This window comes from Triticum dicoccoides, chromosome 2A (assembly GCF_002162155.2).
Source record: "Triticum dicoccoides isolate Atlit2015 ecotype Zavitan chromosome 2A, WEW_v2.0, whole genome shotgun sequence".
In the NCBI taxonomy this organism is placed as follows: domain Eukaryota; kingdom Viridiplantae; phylum Streptophyta; class Magnoliopsida; order Poales; family Poaceae; genus Triticum; species Triticum dicoccoides.
In genome coordinates, this window is record NC_041382.1 from 88,591,106 (window position 1) to 88,610,000 (window position 18,895).

Genomic DNA, 18,895 nt, shown 5'->3' on the forward strand with positions numbered 1-18,895 from the left:
TGAAAACAGTTGCTGGGTAAGTTAAACTGAACATATGCTTCCAGTATACCGCATAATGGCTTATGCTTTTCCTTGACTTTTTGTTTTTCTTTCAGGGCTAAACCGAAACCAAGCAAGAAGGCCCGCCTGGATAAAGCGGCTGAAGAAGATGTGGCCCCAGAACATGACCAAGCGCCGGATCGTGAAATGTTTATTTCTGAAGATATCCCCAATGATCCTCCTTTGCAAGATGACGTTATTCCCGAAGAAGGGCTTGTTAATACTCCAGCCTCTGCCGATCCGCCTGCCAGCTCCATCCAGATTGAGAAATCCCACACTCCTGCTGACCAAACGGCCGCACCAACACAAACTGGCGAGTCCAAAGATGATGATGTTGTGATTACCGGTGTGGGCCGCTCTGAACCCGGGAATCCTGTCACCCTTACCAAGCATACCATCAAAGAGGATTTTTCCGCTTTGAACAAAGGAAAATGGGATGTTGAACTAGAGACATATGCTGCTCTGAGTGCCCAAGATCTTCACTCCGGCTATTTAAACCGGCTTTACACTAGCCGTGACTGTGAAGCTGGCCTGGTCAAAATGATGAGGGATAAATTTGAGGTAACTTACTTCTATCCTTGCTGCCATTACCTCCATCCTTCTAGCCCCCAAGGGCCGGTTTGTAACGTTGGTCAAACCGGGACTTGATCCTGAACATTCTTGAAACCGATTGGTATAGCCCGCAAGAACCGGTCTAACTTAGCATAAGTAAACCGGGGCTCCAATAGAGAACTGTCCTTAGAACATAACTTGATCAAATAGCCATTAGCCCCCAAGTGCCAAGTTGAATACTTGTATTGAGCTTGGGACTTTGTGATCGAGTAATATATAAAAATTGAAGGTGCATTAGCCCCCAAGTGTCAGGCATATAACTTTGTTATGTGGTTGATACTTCAACTCCTTGGATCGCCTGTGCAAAGCTTAAACGCTGTCTGTGTGCAGGCTGAAGTGAAAATCAAGGAGGACCGAGTTGCCGATTTGCAGGAGGCCTTGAAAACCCAGCAGGCTGAAACAGATAAGGCAAAGCAAGAATTAACCAGCGCTTTGAGCACTGCTGAATGGCTAAAAGAAGGCTTCAAGAAAGAGCGGGCTGACTGGGCCACTGAGAAGGCCGGTTTAACCAAAAGAGCGGAAAATGCTGAAGCTGCCCTTAAACCGGTGGTGGATGAACTGACGGCCGTACAACGGCAAATACACTCCATGACTGCTGCAATCTTTGGTAAGCTCCTTGTAACTTCTGTGATAATTTGAACCTGCTGTAGCGTAAATCCAGTTTGAGACCATTCCAATCTTGTTGTAGGCACACGTATTGGGCACTTAGGGAATGATGTGCGGAAGAAATTGAAAACTGCCTACACCTTGGTGGAACAATTATATACCGGAGCCCAACGGATCATCACCACAGCTTCTCACAACAACCCGGCACCCTCTTTAATCCAGGACACTCTTAGCAAGTTGTCAATGCTTCCAGCCCGGATTGAGGAGCTGAAAAAATCCGCTGCCCGAACCGGAGCCATCAATGCCTTAATCCGGGCAAAGGCATGGGTGCCAGATTTTGATCCTGTGGAAGCAGCTCAAGGCTATCCCAGCCTGAAAGAAGATGGCTCTGAATTCAACGAAGAGGATTTAAGGGCAATAAACCGTGCAGTGTGCCCTCTGGCTTGCCAGCTAGCTGAAGAGGCAGATTTGACGCATTATCAAGCACAATATAACGAGCAAAACAAGTGAGTGCCTGTCCCAACTGTTGAAGCGGAGAATCTGATCCCTCCAATCCGTAAGCACACTTATGCCCCTGATATTGAACCGTCTTCCCTGATCCATGAAGAGGCTGTTTTCCAAGCTTTAATGGGAATCGACTGGACCACTGTTGATTTCCAGCCAATGGGTAGAGACGAGGAAGCTGAAGCGGTGGAGGATGAGGAGCAGGCTTGAACCAGAAGCCGGTTTGGAGAGCTGTTTGTAATACCTTCCGAAAAGAACAATGATCTTATTTGGGTACCGTGCTGCCCTGTAATAGGATAGTTAATGCTTCTAACTGGAATATGCCTTCGTGCATAAGTACTGAAGCTTTCGTTTGATGAACTCCAATTCATATTTCCTGCCATGTTTGGGTATGAAGCTGGCTTAGCCAAGCCTGAAGCGGCGGTTTTATAAACCATTACCGTCGAAAGAAAAAAGGTGGGAGAAAATAGCTCCCGTATAAATCATACTGAATCAATACGAGCCCCCTTGTTACTCCATGATGTTAACAGGAAAAAGGTAAACCGGAAATACTCCTCCGGATTAAAGGGGAATCAAACCCATCGGCTGAATCGGAAAAAAGGTGTTTGTCGACATAAAAGAAATCCGACAAAAGCAAAGAAAAAACAAACCATGAAAATAACATGGAAGCAAAGGCAATGATAAAAAACCATTTGCAAAAATATGCTATACTGAGCTGATCAGATGGTATTACCATGGTCGGACAGGATCAAGGCCCCCAATAGGAGTGACAATGATTCAAGTCCGCCAGGTCCCCAAATGATTCGTGGCATATATGCCAGATCAATAGGCGTGGCAATGGTTCGGGTTCGACCATGCCCCCAAGTGATTTTGTGGCCTTAGGCCGACCAAGAGGCGTGACTGGTTCAGACTTGACCATGTCCCCAAATGATCTGGTGGCTGTCGCCTATCAAAGGGTGTCACGTTGGTTCGGACACGACCAAGGCCCCCAGTGATATATAAAAAACAAATGTCAAGGGGTAAACCAGAGGCCGCTTTAAACAGAACCACTCCGTGTAACCTCACATGATGAGAAAGACAGAGACCCCGCTTTAGCTGAGGCTCCAGTTTTATTATATCAAATATATACACTGTCATGATATGTACATAGATAGAGCCGATGGCTCAAGTGTAGTAAGGCCGAAGGTGAGCTATATTCCACGGCCTGCTGGTCTCCTCGTCTGATGTACGTGAGTCTTTATGCTCTCGAATATCAATCAGATAATACGACCCGTTGTGCAGATTCTTGTTGACCATGAAAGGTCCCTCCCAAGGTGGGGATAACTTGTGCATATCTGTTTGGTCTTGGATGAGCCGAAGCACCAAATCTCCTTCTTGAAAAGTTCTGGTTCTAACCCGGCGACTGTGATAGCGGCGAAGATCTTGTTGGTAAATTGCCGAACGGGCAGCTGCTACATCACGCTCCTCGTCCAATAGGTCCAAAGTGTCTTGCCGGGCTGTCTCATTGTCCGCTTCGACATAAGCTGCCACTCGAGGCAAATCATGCCGGATATCACTAGGGAGAACTGCCTCCGCTCCGTAGACCATAAAAAATGGCGGGTATCCTGTGGATCGGTTTGGCGTAGTATTGATACTCCATAGCACAAATGGTAGCTCTTCAACCCAACATCCTGGTGTTCTTTGCAATGGGACCATAAGCCGGGGTTTGATGCCTCGCAAGATCTCTTGATTAGCTCGTTCTGCTTGTCCATTGGACTGGGGGTGTGCCACTGACGACACGTCAAGCCGGATATGCTCATGTTCACAGAACTCCCTCATAGCGCCCTTAGATAAATTGGTACCATTGTCGGTAATGATGCTGTGTGGAAAACCAAACCGGAAAATCACCTTCTTGATGAACTGCACCGCTGTTGCTGCATCACACTTGCTGACAGGCTCCGCTTCAACCCACTTGGTAAATTTGTCAACCGCCACCAAAAGGTGGGTTTTCTTATCCTTGGATATTTTAAAAGGCCCAACCATATCCAGCCCCCAAGTTGCAAACGGCCATGTTATTGGGATCATCCTCAATTCTTGAGCCGGCACATGAGCACGCCTTAAAAATTTCTGACACCCATCACACCGTTTAACCAAGTCCTCCGCGTCAGCATGCGCTGTCAACCAGTAGAACCCGTGACGAAACGCCTTTGCCACCAGAGACTTTGAACCGGCGTGGTGTCCACAATCCCCTTCATGGATTTCTCTTAAGATTTCACAGCCTTCCTCAGGAGAAACACAACGCTGAAACGCCCCTGATACACTACAATGATGTAATTCACCATTGAATCTCGTCATAGACTTGGATCGCCGGACTATCTGCCTGGCTAGAATCTCATCCTCTGGTAACTCCCCCCGGTTCATGTATGCAAGATAAGGAACTGTCCAATCCGGAATAACATGCAGGGCTGCCACCAATTGAGCCTCCGGATCAGGAATAGCCAAATCCGCTTCACCTGGGAGCTTGACTGACGGGTTGTGCAACACGTCCAAAAAGATGTTAGGCGGGACCGGTTTACGCTGAGAGCCCAACCGGCTTAAAGCATCCGCCGCTTCATTCTTCCGACGGTCCACATGATCCACTTGATAACCCTTGAAACAACCCGCAATATTATCCACTTCCCGACGATATGCAGCCATGAGCGGGTCCTTAGAATCCCAAGTGCCAGACACCTGTTGAGCCACTAGGTCCGAGTCACCAAAGCACTTAACCCGGCTTAAATTCATCTCTTTAGCCATCCGGAGACCATGGAGCAAGGCTTCGTACTCAGCTGCATTATTAGTACAAGGGAACATTAAGCGGAGAACATAACAAAACTTATCACCTCGTGGGGAAGTTAATACGACTCCAGCCCCCGAGCCTTCCAATTGCCTGGATCCTTCAAAATGAATAGTCCAATATGTGTGATCCGGCTTCTCCTCTGGTGCTTGTAACTCCGTCCAGTCATTGATGAAATCAACAAGTGCTTGAGACTTCACTGCCGTCCGAGGCACATACTTCAGTCCGTGTGGCCCAAGCTCTATAGCCCACTTGGCAATCCGGCCAGTCGCCTCCCGGTTCTGTATAATATCACCCAAGGGAGCTGAACTGACCACTGTGATGGGGTGCCCTTGAAAATACTGCTTCAACTTCCGACTGGCCATAAAAACACCATAGACCAGCTTCTGCCAATGCGGATATCTTTGCTTGGATTCAATAAGCACCTCGCTGATATAATAAACCGGCCGTTGAACCGGATATTCCTTGCCTGCCTCTTTGCGTTCCACCACAATAGCCATGCTAACTGCCCGAGCATTGGCCGCTACGTATAATAACAGTGGCTCCTTGTCGACCGGAGCTGCAAGAACAGGCGGATTGGCTAACTGCCGCTTCAGGTCCTCAAATGCTTCATTAGCAGCCGGACTCCAAATGAAATGGTCTGTCTTCCTCAGCATTTGGTACAAAGGAATGGCCTTCTCTCCGAGGCGGCTGATAAACCGGCTTAGTGCGGCGATTCAGCCCGCCAAACGCTGAACATCATTGATGCACTTCGGTTTAGCCAGGGCGGTGATAGCGGTAATCTTCTCCGGATTAGCCTCAATTCCTCTATTAGACACCAGAAAACCTAGTAACTTGCCTGCCGGAACACCAAAGACACACTTGGCCGGATTAAGCATCATCTTGTAAACCCGCAAGTTGTCAAAGGTTTCCTTCAAGTCATCCACCAGCGTCTCCTTCTGCCTTGATTTTACTACAATACCATCCACATAGGCGTGCACATTGCGGCCGATCTGTTTATGCAGGCAATTCTGTACACACCGTTGATAGGTGGCTTGGGCACTCTTAAGTCCGAAGGGCATAGATACATAGCAGAAGGCTCCAAAGGGAGTAATGAACGCTGTTTTCTCCTGGTCCTTAACCGCCATTTTGATCTGATGATATCCAGAGTATGCATCCAAAAAACTCAAACGCTCACAACCCGCCGTGGCATCAATGATCTGGTCAATGCGGGGGAGGGCAAAAGGATCCGCTGGACAGGCCCTGTTAAGATCTGTGTAATCCACACACATACGCCAAGTGCCATTTTTCTTAAGAACCAGCACCGGATTAGCAAGCCACTCTAGATGGAACACCTCAATGATAAAGCCAGCTGCCAAAAGCCTGGCCACTTCCTCTCCAATGGCCTTTCGCCTTTCTTCGTTAAACCGGCGGAGGAATTGCTTCACCGGTTTATACCTAGGATCCACATTAAGAGTGTGCTCAGCGAGTTCCCTCGGTACACCTGGCATGTCGGATGGTTTCCATGCGAAGATGTCCCGATTCTCACGGATGAACTCGATGAGCACGCTTTCCTATTTGGGATCCAAATTGGCACTGACAGTGAACTGCTTGGACGAATCGCCGGGCACGAAGTCAACAAGCTTGGTTTCAGCTGCCGATTTGAACTTCAGATCCGAATCATGTTCTGTAGTTGGCTGCTTCAGAGGAGTCATATCCGCTGGATCAACATTGTCCTTATAGTACTTCAACTCCTCCGTGGCACAGACTGACTCTGCATAAGCCGCATCACCTTCCTCACATTCCAAAGCGACCCTACGGTTCCCATGAACCGTTATTGTCCCCTTGTAACCCGGCATCTTGAGCTGCAAGTAGATATAACAAGGCCGCGCCATGAACTTGGCGTCAGCCGGCCGGCCAAACAAGGCATGATATGGGCTCTGGATCTTCACCACCTCAAATGTTAGTTTTTTCGACCGGGAGTCGTACTCGTCCCCAAAAGCCATGTCCAGGGCTATCTTACCAACAGGATATGCAGATTTGCCAGGCACCACACCATGGAACACCGTATTGGACGGTCTGAGATCTTTGTCTGTTAAACCCATGTGACGGAATGTCTCATAGTATAGTATGTTAATACTGCTTCCTCCATCCATGAGTACCTTGGTGAATTTATAACCCCCCACCTGAGGGTCTACCACTAATGCTAGCTGGCCCGGATTATCAACCCGGGGCGGGTGATCCTCTCTGCTCCACACGATAGGCTGTTCCGACCAGCGCAAGTAACGTGGTAAGGCCGGTTCAACAGAATTCACCGCTCGCTTGTGGAGTTTTCGGTCGCGTTTATCCAAGCTAGTTGTGAAAACATGATATTGCCCATTGTTCAACTGTTTTGGCTGGCTCTGATAACCCGACTGCTGCTGCTGCTGCTGGCCGTTCTGATTATTCTGGTGATTGTGACCGCCCTGATTGCGACCTGAACCGGAAGCTCCATCGTGATCCGGCCCACGAAAACCGGATCCTGAACCGCCACCTGACCCGTGATCATATCGGAAGGGATTAGAGTTTTTAAACTCCTGCATGATATAACAATCCTTCCAAAGATGGTTAGCCGGCGCCTCCTTCGTCCCGTGCTTCGGGCAAGGCTGATTCATCAAATAACTCAAGCGGCTTGCGTTAGGATTGGGAGCCCCATTACGATTTGCCGCTTTACCTCTGCGCCGCTGCCCCCTGTCCTGTGCATTAGTGTTGTCCACAAAGTCCATGCTGCCATCTGCCTTGCGCTTGCCCCCGTTTCCATGACCCACCGGTTTGTACTGCTGCTGTTTGGAATTGCTATTCTTCCTTCCCTTCCCTGCTTCATCATCATCAGTCTCGGGATCCTTGGTACTGTCCGAATCAGCATACTTCACTAGAGCGGCCATGAGGGTTCCCATGTCATTACAGAACCGCTTCATGCGTCCCAATTTCAATTTTAAGGGCTCAAACCGGCAGTTGCCTTCCAGGGTTAAGATCGCAGAGTCAGCATTAATCCTGTCGGACGAGTGCAAAATTTCCGAAACGCGGCGCACCCAATGGGTCGTTGATTCTCCTTCCCCCTGGACACAAGCCGCCAGGTCTACTATGGAATTGGGCTGCTTACACGTATCCTTGAAATTCTGGATAAACCGGGCCCGCAACTGGGCCCATGAGCCGATAGAATTGGGCGGTAGGCTCTTCAACCAGGTACGCGCCGTGCCTTCAAGCATCATGGTGAAGTATTTTGCACATGCGGCCTCATCCACATCTAACATCTCCATGGCCATCTCATAACTCTCTATCCACGCTTCAGGGGATAAATCAGCGGTGTAACTCGGCACCTTGCATGGACCCTTGAAATCTTTGGGCAGGCGCACATTGCGTAAAGCGGGGATTAAACAAGGCACTCCCAAAGCGGATGCGACTCCTGGTCCGGCAAAGGTGGCAGGGCGAACCGGTGTAAGTTGATCCGCATCATCCTGCGCTGCTAACTCGGCTTCCCTCCGTGCCCGGGCCCGGTCCACCACATCCTGAGCCTCGCGAACACCGCCTGCCGGTCTATTGCCATGTGCTGCTTCACGGCCTCGCGCATTGCTCGATATAGCCGGTTCATCCATGCGCCTGCTATAGCTCTGGCTTGGACGGGGCGTAGAGTGAATCCGATCACGGCTGTACGAGTATGCTTCCTGCTGAATCAGCACGGTCCGGAGAAGCTCCTTAACCCGGCGTGTCTCTATCGCTTGCGGAGAGTCCCCTTCAACTGGGATAGCCTCTAATCGCGCGGCAGCAGCAACAAGGTTGTCCATAGGATTAGAATAATGACCTGGGGGCGTCTGGACCGGCGGAAACTTCACAATGTTCTGCTGAGGAGGTTCCATCAGGCGAGGTTGGACCGTCCCCCCTGATCCTGGTGCCTCAATCCGGTTTGTCTCCAGGTGCCGCGGCGGATTACTGGGTCCAGCTCCTGGAGTGTGAAAGAGATTCCGGGGATCAAACCCTAACGGCAGGCATGACCCGTGCTTCCGCTTTAAGACCTCCTGTGACGCGTTCTGGTCAAGCATGAGCTTATAAGCCTGGGCGTCCAAAGCTGCCCGCTCTGCGGCCATCCTGTCTTTTTCTGCGGCCAGATCCGCTTTGGCTTGCACGATCTGCTCTCTCACCTTTGCAATTTCTGTATTATGGGCCTCCTGATCCGCCGGATTGTCCTCTGCCATGAGCGCGGCTAGTGTATCAAATAGATCAGATAGGACTTGAACCGGCGGGCGCACAAGGCTTCCTGCCCCTGCTGATCCGGAGAGCATTGCTACGGCGGTCAAAGAGTGATTTGCCGCCTGTGTGCCGGCCATGAATATTCCAACCCGGTTGACCTGGCCTGGGGGGTCCGAAATACTGTCATCATCGGAACAGCCCCTAACCTGGTCGTCTTGTAACTGGTATAGTGATTTGGTCTCTCCGGTCGAGGACTCGTCGCCGGAATAGATGACGGCCTCGCTACCGTGTTCTAACTCGTCCTCACGCCCTCCTCCGTGGATGACTCCGACGAAGGCACGTTTCACGGCCGGTTTAGCCTGGGTAGATCTCGCACGCTGAGCCGTCTCGACGAGGTCGGTGCAGATGTCCGGCTCAGGCCCTGGCTCACTGATCTTGCCAATGAAAACGTGTATGCCGCCGAAGGGGACCCGGTACCCGTACTCAATCAAATCGGCCTCGGGACCCCATCCTGCATCGTCGATGTAGATCTTGCCACGACAACTCTTGGTCATCTGGCCCACAGCATAGCCTTCGAGTCCTTTGAGCTTGCCCTCCAAGATCGTCAAACCATCGTGCGATAGCCCCACGGTGGGCGCCAACTATCGTGGATTTGTCACGGCAGATGTCCTAGCGAAAGGACTTAGTCGTGGAGCCATCGCTATGAGTTTACTGGAAGGGGTTAAAGCGGACACAAAGACACGAGGGGTTTATACTAGTTCGGCCCCTTCGATGAAGGTAAAAGCCTACGTCTAGTTGTGATGGAATTGATGTGGTCTTGATGGCTAGGGAGCAAACAAGACTCGAGTTGTTGTCGTTGTCTCTCCTGAACCGCCGCCGGGTCGTCCCCTTATATACACGGGTGACGCCTGTCGGTCCATAGAGTCCCAACCGGTTCATATTCGTATCCCGGTTGGTATCTCTCTATTCCTAACTTACAATACAAGTTATACATCAGGTCGGTTTACGGCTACAGATTCTAAACCGACTATAGGCCTTGGGCCTTCACCTGCTTATACCACTATGAAGTTAACCCGGCCCAAGTAGGACAGTTTACGCCTAGTGGCAATATCCCCAACAGAACCCGAACCTAATGAAAATATTAATGTTGATGTTCATGATGATGCTCAACCTAGTAATAACAATGATGTAGAAATTGAACCTGCTGTTGATCTTGATAACCCACAATCAAAGAATCAATGTTATGATAAAAGAGACTTTGTTGCTAGGAAACATGGTAAAGAAAGAGAGCCTTGGGTTCGAAAACCCATGCCTTTTCCTCCAAAACCATCCAAGAAAAGGATGATGAGGATTTTGAGCGCTTTGCTGAAATGATTAGGCCTATCTTTTTGCGTATGCGATTAACTGATGTGATCAAAACAAATCCTTATGCTAAATATATGAAGGATATCATTACTAATAAAAGAAAGATAACGGAAGCTGAGATTTCCACCATGCTTGCTAATTATACTTTTAAGGGTGGAATACCAAAGAAACTTGGAGATCCCAAAGTACCTACTATACCTTGCTCCATTAAAAGAAATTATATTAAAACTGCTTTATGTGATCTTGGAGCCGGTGTTAGTGTTATGCCTCTCTCTTTATATCGTAGACTTGACTTGAATAAGCTGACACCTACCGAAATATCTTTGCAAATGGCTGATAAATCAACTGCTATACCTGTCGGTATTTGTGAGGATGTGCATGTTGTGGTTGCAAACGTTACTATTTTAACGGACTTTGTTATTCTTGATATTCCTGAGGATGATAATATGTCTATTATTCTTGGAATACCTTTTCTTAATACTGCAGGGGCTGTTATTGATTGCAACAAAGGCAATGTCACTTTTCTCGTGAATGGTAATGAGCATACGGTACACTTCCTGAGGAAACAACCTCAAGTTTATAGTATCAATTCTATCGGAAAAATTCCATCAATTATATTTGGAGGTTTTGAATTTCCTCTCCCTATTGTCAAGAAGAAATATGATATACTTATTATAGGGGATGTGCATATCCTCGTTGAGGTAACTTAGTGTTATTTGAAATTTCTCCGGTTCCATGATTATCGGAATGAGTTTGTTAACAAGACTTGATCAACCTTGTTAGTGGATTCTTTTTGGTGAGCATGAGATGGATGAAACTAGAAACACAAACTTCTGTACCCACTCTATATTTTCTGTTATTTATATTAAATAAAGTAAAAGTAGTATTTTTCTGTCTGTTATCTGATTATCCGTGCAATATAAAAATAACCCGAAAATAAAAGTCCTCAGAATAGCATGGCAATTTAATATGATTTTTTGGGAATATTTGAGGATTTACTATGCAAAAATTACCGCGGGAGGAGCTGCCACCTGGCCACGAGGGTGGTGGGCGCACCCCCCTATAGGGCGCGCCCCCTGCCTCGTGGGCCCATGGTGGCCCTCCTCCACTTATCCCAGCACCCATATTCTTCCTCTATCTCACACAAACCCGAAAAACCAACTCAAGCACGAGTTCCAGCCACTTTTGCTGTGATTTTCGATCTCCTTGCTCAAAGCACCTCTTGCAAAACTGCTTGGGGAGATTGTTCCTTGGTATGTGACTCCTCCATTGGTCCAATTAGTTTTTGTTCTAGTGCTTTATTCTTTGCAAATTTGTGCTGCATAGGTGACCATGTTCTTGAGCTTGCATGTCAAATTTATATGGTTCCAAGTAGTTCTAATGCTTGATATAGGCTCTAGGCACTTGTAGGAGTTGTTCCTATCAATATTGTTGAGTTTGATTCACTTTTATTTTGAAGTTACTAAAAATTTCAGAATTTTTCAGAAAACGATGAGGAGATTATTGAGGGGCTCATTGAGCCAAAGCTCGAAGGAAAAGGCACCGAAGCCTAAGTATAATTTGCCACGCACCACGGAGATTCGAGCGTGTGAATGGCCCTCCGAGGATTTCTTGAGAGCAGCCGGTATCTATGAAGATTTTCATGAATTGGATCACAATGCAGGCCTAACCGCTTTCCTCCACGACCAATGCGATCGGTATCACAAATACCTTTGTGCAAAACTTTTATTTCCATTCTAGGAAATCACCACCTACGGTGGAATTTCGTTTATATGATGAGCCTAAGGAGATGTCACTTTTTGATTTTTGTCGTATTTGTTTAGTCCCTTTTGAGGGCAAGACAAAAGAACCACATCATGATGATGTGGAGGGATTTATTAATAATATCACTATAGGAGAAACCAAGAAGGTTTCCGATGCACGAATCACTAGCATACATTTTCCTGTTTTACGTTACTTTGCATTATTTGCTAGTCGTTGTTTAATTGGACGCGGAAACAGTGGAAACCTTAGTATCCCTGATTTAATTATTCTACTCCAAGGTTTATACAGTGATAACACTTTTAGTTTGGGCGGTATTATTGCCAGACGGTTAAATATGAACTGTACTAAGGGCCCCATCTTTGGAGGCATTTATGCTACACGCCTAGCCGCACATTTTAACATACCCATTAGGCATGCTGAGAAGGAAGGAAAGGTGCTACCCCATGTTTATCTAGATCATAAAAGTATGGTGGCACATGATTTTATTGTTAAGAATAGGGCAGGGGAGCTTAGGTATCAATTGTTCTTTAATAAACATCATCCTAAGACTATTACCTTGCCTGCTCCTTCTTTGTTTGATCTGACTGCAGGCACGTACCTTGTTCCGTTGGCAGCTATTCACGCCTACCGGAACCCTGCACCAGCTAAGGAGCCAGAACCGGAACCACAAGTTGATCCTTCACGACAGTCTAACTATCAGTGGGATCCGGAGATGATTGCCAGCCAGTGGCAATCGGAGCCTTCTTCTTCCTCATCACAGTACGACCCCAACAACTATTATTATGGATATCCGCCAGGCCAGCCGTGGCCATAGACCAACTTAGGCCAAAAGCCTAAGCTTGGGGGAGTACGTATTTCTCACCGACATTACATTTATGTTCACACACACTCATTGCTAGATGTCGGTGCTCATACGTTTTCATTGTATCATCCATGCTAGTTTATTTCCTTTTTTATGCTTTCTTCTTGTGTGTTTAATAAACCTTAAGAAAACCAAAAAAATTAGTAGTAGTTTATTTTTCTGCTGTAGTAGTAATAATTAAAAAGAAAACCCAAAAATATTTCCTGTTCTTCTTTTGCTTGTTGGGAGCTTTCCCGTGTAAATAGTTTTTATTTCTTTTCTTTTCTTTGGGGGTCAGTAGGAGAAGACCATGATTAAATTGTTGAAGTGGCTCTTATATGCATTATTGTTGAATTAACCCAAGAGCCCATATTGCCTTGTCTTCTCCTGTTTTATTGAATGCTCGCAGATTCCAGCTTAGTCCAATGCACGTGCACTCTTATTATTATTCACACCGTTCGGTCGTGCAAGTGAAAGGAAATTATGGCGATATATGATGGACTGACTGAGATGAGAAAAGCTGGTATGAACTCGACCTCTTTTGTTTTTGTAAATATTATGAGTCCCGCGTTCTTGATTCAGCTTATTATGAATAAACATGTTTGCAATGACAACTAGAGATCGTAGTTGCTTGTGCCATGCTTGATTAGCTATGAGTTATAATGATTTACCTTGTGTGCCAACATGCTATTGAGATGGTTATGATGTGGTATGATGGGGTGGTATCCTCCTTTGAATGATTTAAGTGACTTGACTTGGCACATGTTCACGCATGTAGTTGAAACAAATCAACATAGCCTTCACGATATTTATGTTCATGGTGGATTATATCCTACTCATGCTTGCATCCAATGTTTATAAATTTTAATGCATGTACATGGCTGTTGTCGCTCTCTAGTTGGTCGCTTCCCAGTCTTTTGCTAGCCTTCACTTGTACTAAGCGGGAATACTGCTTGTGCATCCAATCCCTTAAACCCCAAAGTTATTCAGATGAGTCCACTATACCTTCCTATATGCGGTATCTACCTGCCGTTCCAAGTAAATTTGTATGTGCCAAACTCTAAACCTTCAAATAAACATTCTATTTTGTATGCTCGAATAGCTCATGTATCAACAAAGGCTGTCCTTATCTTCCGTGTTAGGCGGGTTATTCTCAAGAGGAGTGGACTCCGCCCCTCACTCACGAGAAAATGGCTGGTCACCGGGATGCCCAATCCCATGCTTTATGCAAACTAAATAAAAATTAATTGCAAACAAAACTCCCCCTGGGACCTGATGTATGTTGGAGGCACTCGTTGTTTCGATCAAGCCATGGATTGATGTTTGTTGGTGGAGGGGGAGTATAAACTTTACCATTCTGTTTGGGAACCGCCTATAATGTGTTTAGCATGGAAGATATCGCCATCTCTTAGTTGTTACGTTGACAATGAAAGTATACCGCTCAAAATACAATTTATCTCTATTTCAAAACCGAGCTCTGGCACCTCTACTGCTTCCCTCTGCAAAGGGCCTATCCATTTACTTTTATGTTGAGTCATCACCCTCTTACTAAAAAGCACTAGCTGGAGAGCATAACTGTCATTTGCATCCATCACTATTAATTTATGTTGGGTGTGACTATGATTGGATCTCTTTTACCATGAATTACAATGTCTAGTCAGTCCTTGATCTTTAAAGGTGCTCTGCATTTATGTTTTGCGGTCTCAGAAAGGGCTAGCGAGATACCATCTTGTTATATCATATTATGATTGTTTTGAGAAAGTGTTGTCATCCGAGATTTATTATTATGACTTGCTAGTTGATTATGCTATATATTGATATGAGTAATTATGAGACCTGAGAATTATTGCAAATGTGGTTAGTTATGATCTATGCTGAAAACTTGAATGCTGGCTTGACATAGTTACAACAACAAGAGTAAACAGAGTTTGTAAAAGTTTTTCTTTCTTTTTTCAGTTTGTCAACTGAATTGCTTGAGGACAAGCAAGGGTTTAAGCTTGGGGAGTTGATATGTCTCCGTCGTATCTACTTTTCCAAACACTTTTGCCCTTGTTTTGGACTCTAACTTGTATGATTTGAATGGAACTAAGCCGGACTGACGCTGTTTTTAGCAGAATTACCATGATGTTGTTTTATGTGCAGAAAGCAAATATTCTCGGAATGACCTGAAACTCCACGGGAGGTCTTAGAAAAAATAATAAAAAATCCTCGCCAAATATGAAGACCAGGGGGCCCACACCCTTCTCACGAGGGTGGGGGGCGCCCCCCTAGGGCGCCCCCCTACCTCATGGCCCCCCTGTTGCGTCTCCGACTCCAACTCCACCTCCATATATTGAGTTTCGATGAGAAAAAATTCAGAGAGAAGAAATCATTGCGTTTTATGATATGGAGCCGCCACCAAGCCCTAAAACCTCTCGGGAGGGCTGATCTGGAGTCCGTTCGGGGCTCCGGAGAGGGGGATTCGTCGCCGTCGTCATCATCAACCATCCTCCATCACCAATTTCATGATGCTCACCGCCGTGCGTGAGTAATTCCATCGTAAGCTTGCTGGACGGTGATGGGTTGGATGAGATTTATCATGTAATCGAGTTAGTTTTGTTAGGGTTTGATCCCTAGTATGCACTATGTTCTGAGATTGATGTTGATATGACTTTGCTATGCTTAATGCTTGTCACTAGGGCCCGAGTGCCATGATTTCAGATCTGAACCTATTATGTTTTCATCAATATATGAGAGTTCTAGATCCTATCTTGCAAGTCTATAGTCACCTACTATGTGTTATGATCCAGCAACCCCGAAGTGACAATAATCGGGACCACTCCCGGTGATGACCATAGTTTGAGGAGTTCATGTATTCACTATGTGCTAATGCTTTGTTATGGTTCTCTATTAAAAGGAGGCCTTAATATCCCTAAGTTTCCAATAGGACCCCGCTGCCACGGGAGGGTAGGACAAAAGATGTCATGCAAGTTCTTTTCCATAAGCACGCATGACTATATACGGAATACGTGCCTACATTACATTGACGAATTGGAGCTAGTTCTGTGTCACCCTATGTTATGACTGTTACATGATGAACCGCATCCGGCATAATTATCCATCACTGATCCGGTGCCTACGAGTTTCGCATATACTGGTTTACGCTTATTTACTTTTCCATTGCTACTGTTACAATCACTACAAAATACCAAAAACATTACTTTTGCTGTCTTTACTTTTGTTGCCGCTACCACTACTATCATATTACTTTGCTACTAAACACTTTGCTGCAGATACTAAGTTTCCAGGTGTGGTTGAATTGACAACTCAGCTGCTAATACTTGAGAATATTCTTTGGCTCCCCTTGTGTCGAATCAATAAATTTGGGTTGAATACTCTACCCTCGAAAGCTGTTGCGATCCCCTATACTTGTGGGTTATCAGGGCGCGCACCCCACCCTCGTGGGCTGCCCAGGACTCTCCTGGTCCAACTCTGATACTCTGTGGGCTTCTTCTGGTCCAAAAATAAGTTTCGTGAAGTTTCAGGTCAATTGGACTCTGTTTGATTTTCCTTTTCCGCGATAGTCTAAAACAAGGAAAAAAACAGAAACTGGCACTCGGCTCTAGGTTAATAGGTTAGTCCCAAAAATCACGTAAAATAGCATATAAATGCATATAAAACATCCAAGGTTGATAATATAATAGCATGGAACAATAAAATATTATAGATACGTTGGAGACGTATCAGTCCACCAGGCAGGGAGTGCGCCCAGGGGGGTAGGGCACGCCCCCACCCTCATGGACAGGTGGTGGGCCCCCTGACGCGGATCTTTCTTCCAATATTTTTTATATATTCCAAAATAATTCTCCGTTGATTTGCAGGTCATTCTGAGAACTTTTATTTCTGGACAAAAATAACACCATGGCAATTCTACTGAAAACAGCGTCAGTCCGGGTTAGTTCCATTCAAATCATGCAAGCTAGAGTCCAAAACAAGGGCAAAAGTGTTTGGAAAAGTAGATACGACGGAGACGTATCAGTGAACACCGACTACATGACACTTCACCATTGTTTGGGCCTAGGGGAAGGCATTGGGAAGTAATAAGTAGATGATGGGTTGCTAGAGTGACATAAGCTTAAACCAGAGTTTATGCGTTGCTTCGTAAGGGGCTGATTTGGATCCATATGTTTCATCCTATGGTTAGGTTTACTTTAATACTTATTTTGTAGTTGCAGATGCTTGCAATAGGGGTTAATCATAAGTGGGATGCTTGTCCAAGTAAGGGAAGTACCCAAGCACCAGTCCACCCACATATCAAATTATCAAAGTACCGAACGCGAATCATATGAACGTGATGAAAACTAGCTTGACGATAATTCCCATGTGTCCTCGGGAGCGTTTTCCTTTATATAAGAGTTTGTCCAGGCTTGTCCTTTGCTATAAAAAGGACTGGGCCATCTTGTTGCACCTTATTTTGTTTTATTACTTGTTACCTGGTACAAATTACCTTATCACAAAACTATTTGTTACCGATAATTTCAGTGCTTGCAGAGAATACCTTACTGAAAACCGCTTGTCATTTCCTTCTGCTCCTCGTTGGGTTCGACACTCTTACTTATCGAAAGGACTACGATAGATACCCTATACTTGTGGGTCATTAAGACTCTTTTTTGGTGCCGTTGCCGGGGAGTGAAGCGCCTTTTGTAGGTGGAATTTGGTAAGGAAAAATTTATATAGTGTGCTGAAATCTACTGTCACTTGTTACTATGGAAAGTAATCCTTTGAGGGGCTTATTCGGGGTATCTTCACCCCGACCAGTAGAGCAAAGAGTTTATCCTCAACCTACTGAACCTACTGAAAATGTTGATTTTGAAATTCCTTCGGGTATGATAGATAAACTGCTAGCTAATCCTTTTACAGGAGATGGAACATTGCATCCCGATTTGCACCTAATCTATGTGGATGAAGTTTGTGGATTATTTAAGCTTGCGGGTATGCCCGAGGATGTTATCAAGAAGAAGGTATTCCCTTTATCTTTGTAGGGAAAGGCATTGACATGGTTTAGGCTATGTGATGGTATTGGATCATGGAACTACAACCGAGTCAAATTGGAATTTCATCAGAAGTTTTATCCTATGCATCTGGTTCATCGTGATCGTAATTATATATATAGATGTCATATTCATACCCCAATGATGATCTCTCAAGAGAAATTATTATTCAAAATTTTATGCTCGGATTTCTCTCAATAATCGCTGCATGCTCGATACTTCTTGTACTGGTTCTTTTATGATGAAGACTAATGAATTCAAATGGGATTTATTGGAAAGAATTAAACACAACTCTAAAGATTGGGAACTCGACGAAGGTAAGGAGTCAGGTATAACACCTAAGTTTTATTGTGTTAAATCTTTTATGGATACCGATGCTTTCCTTGAATTTAGCACTAAATATGGACTTGACTCTGAGATAGTAGCTTCTTTTTGTGAATCCTTTGCTACTCATGTTGATCTCCCTAAGGAGAAGTGGCTTAAATATCTCGCATTGAAGTAAAAGTAGTTGAACCTATTAAAGTTGAAGAAAAGACTATCACTTATAATGTTGATCCTATTGTTCCTACCGCTTATATTGAGAAACCACCTTTCCATGCTAGAATAAAGGATCATGCTAAAGCTTCAACTGTGGTTCGTAAGAGTAATACTAGAACACCCACACCCTCTGAGCAAATTAAGGTTGAACCTAGTATTGCTATGGTTAAAGATCTCTTGTCCGATAATATTGATGGGCATGTTATTTATTTTTGTGATGAAGCTGCTAGAATTGCTAGACCCGATACTAAAAATAAACATAGATATGTTGTAGGCGTGCCTGTTATTTCTGTTAAAATAGGAGATCATTGCTATAATGGCTTGTGTGATATGGGTGCTAGTGCAAGTGCAATACCTCATTCCTTATACAAAGAAATTATGCATGATATTGCACCTGCTGAGATAGAAGATATCGATGTTACCATTAAGCTTGCTAATAGAGATACTATTTCACCAATTTGGATTGTTAGAGATGTTGAAGTCTTGTGTGGGAAGGTTAAATATCCTGCCGACTTTCTTGTTCTTGGTTCCCCACAATATAGCTTTTGTCCTATTATATTTGGTAGACCCTTCTTG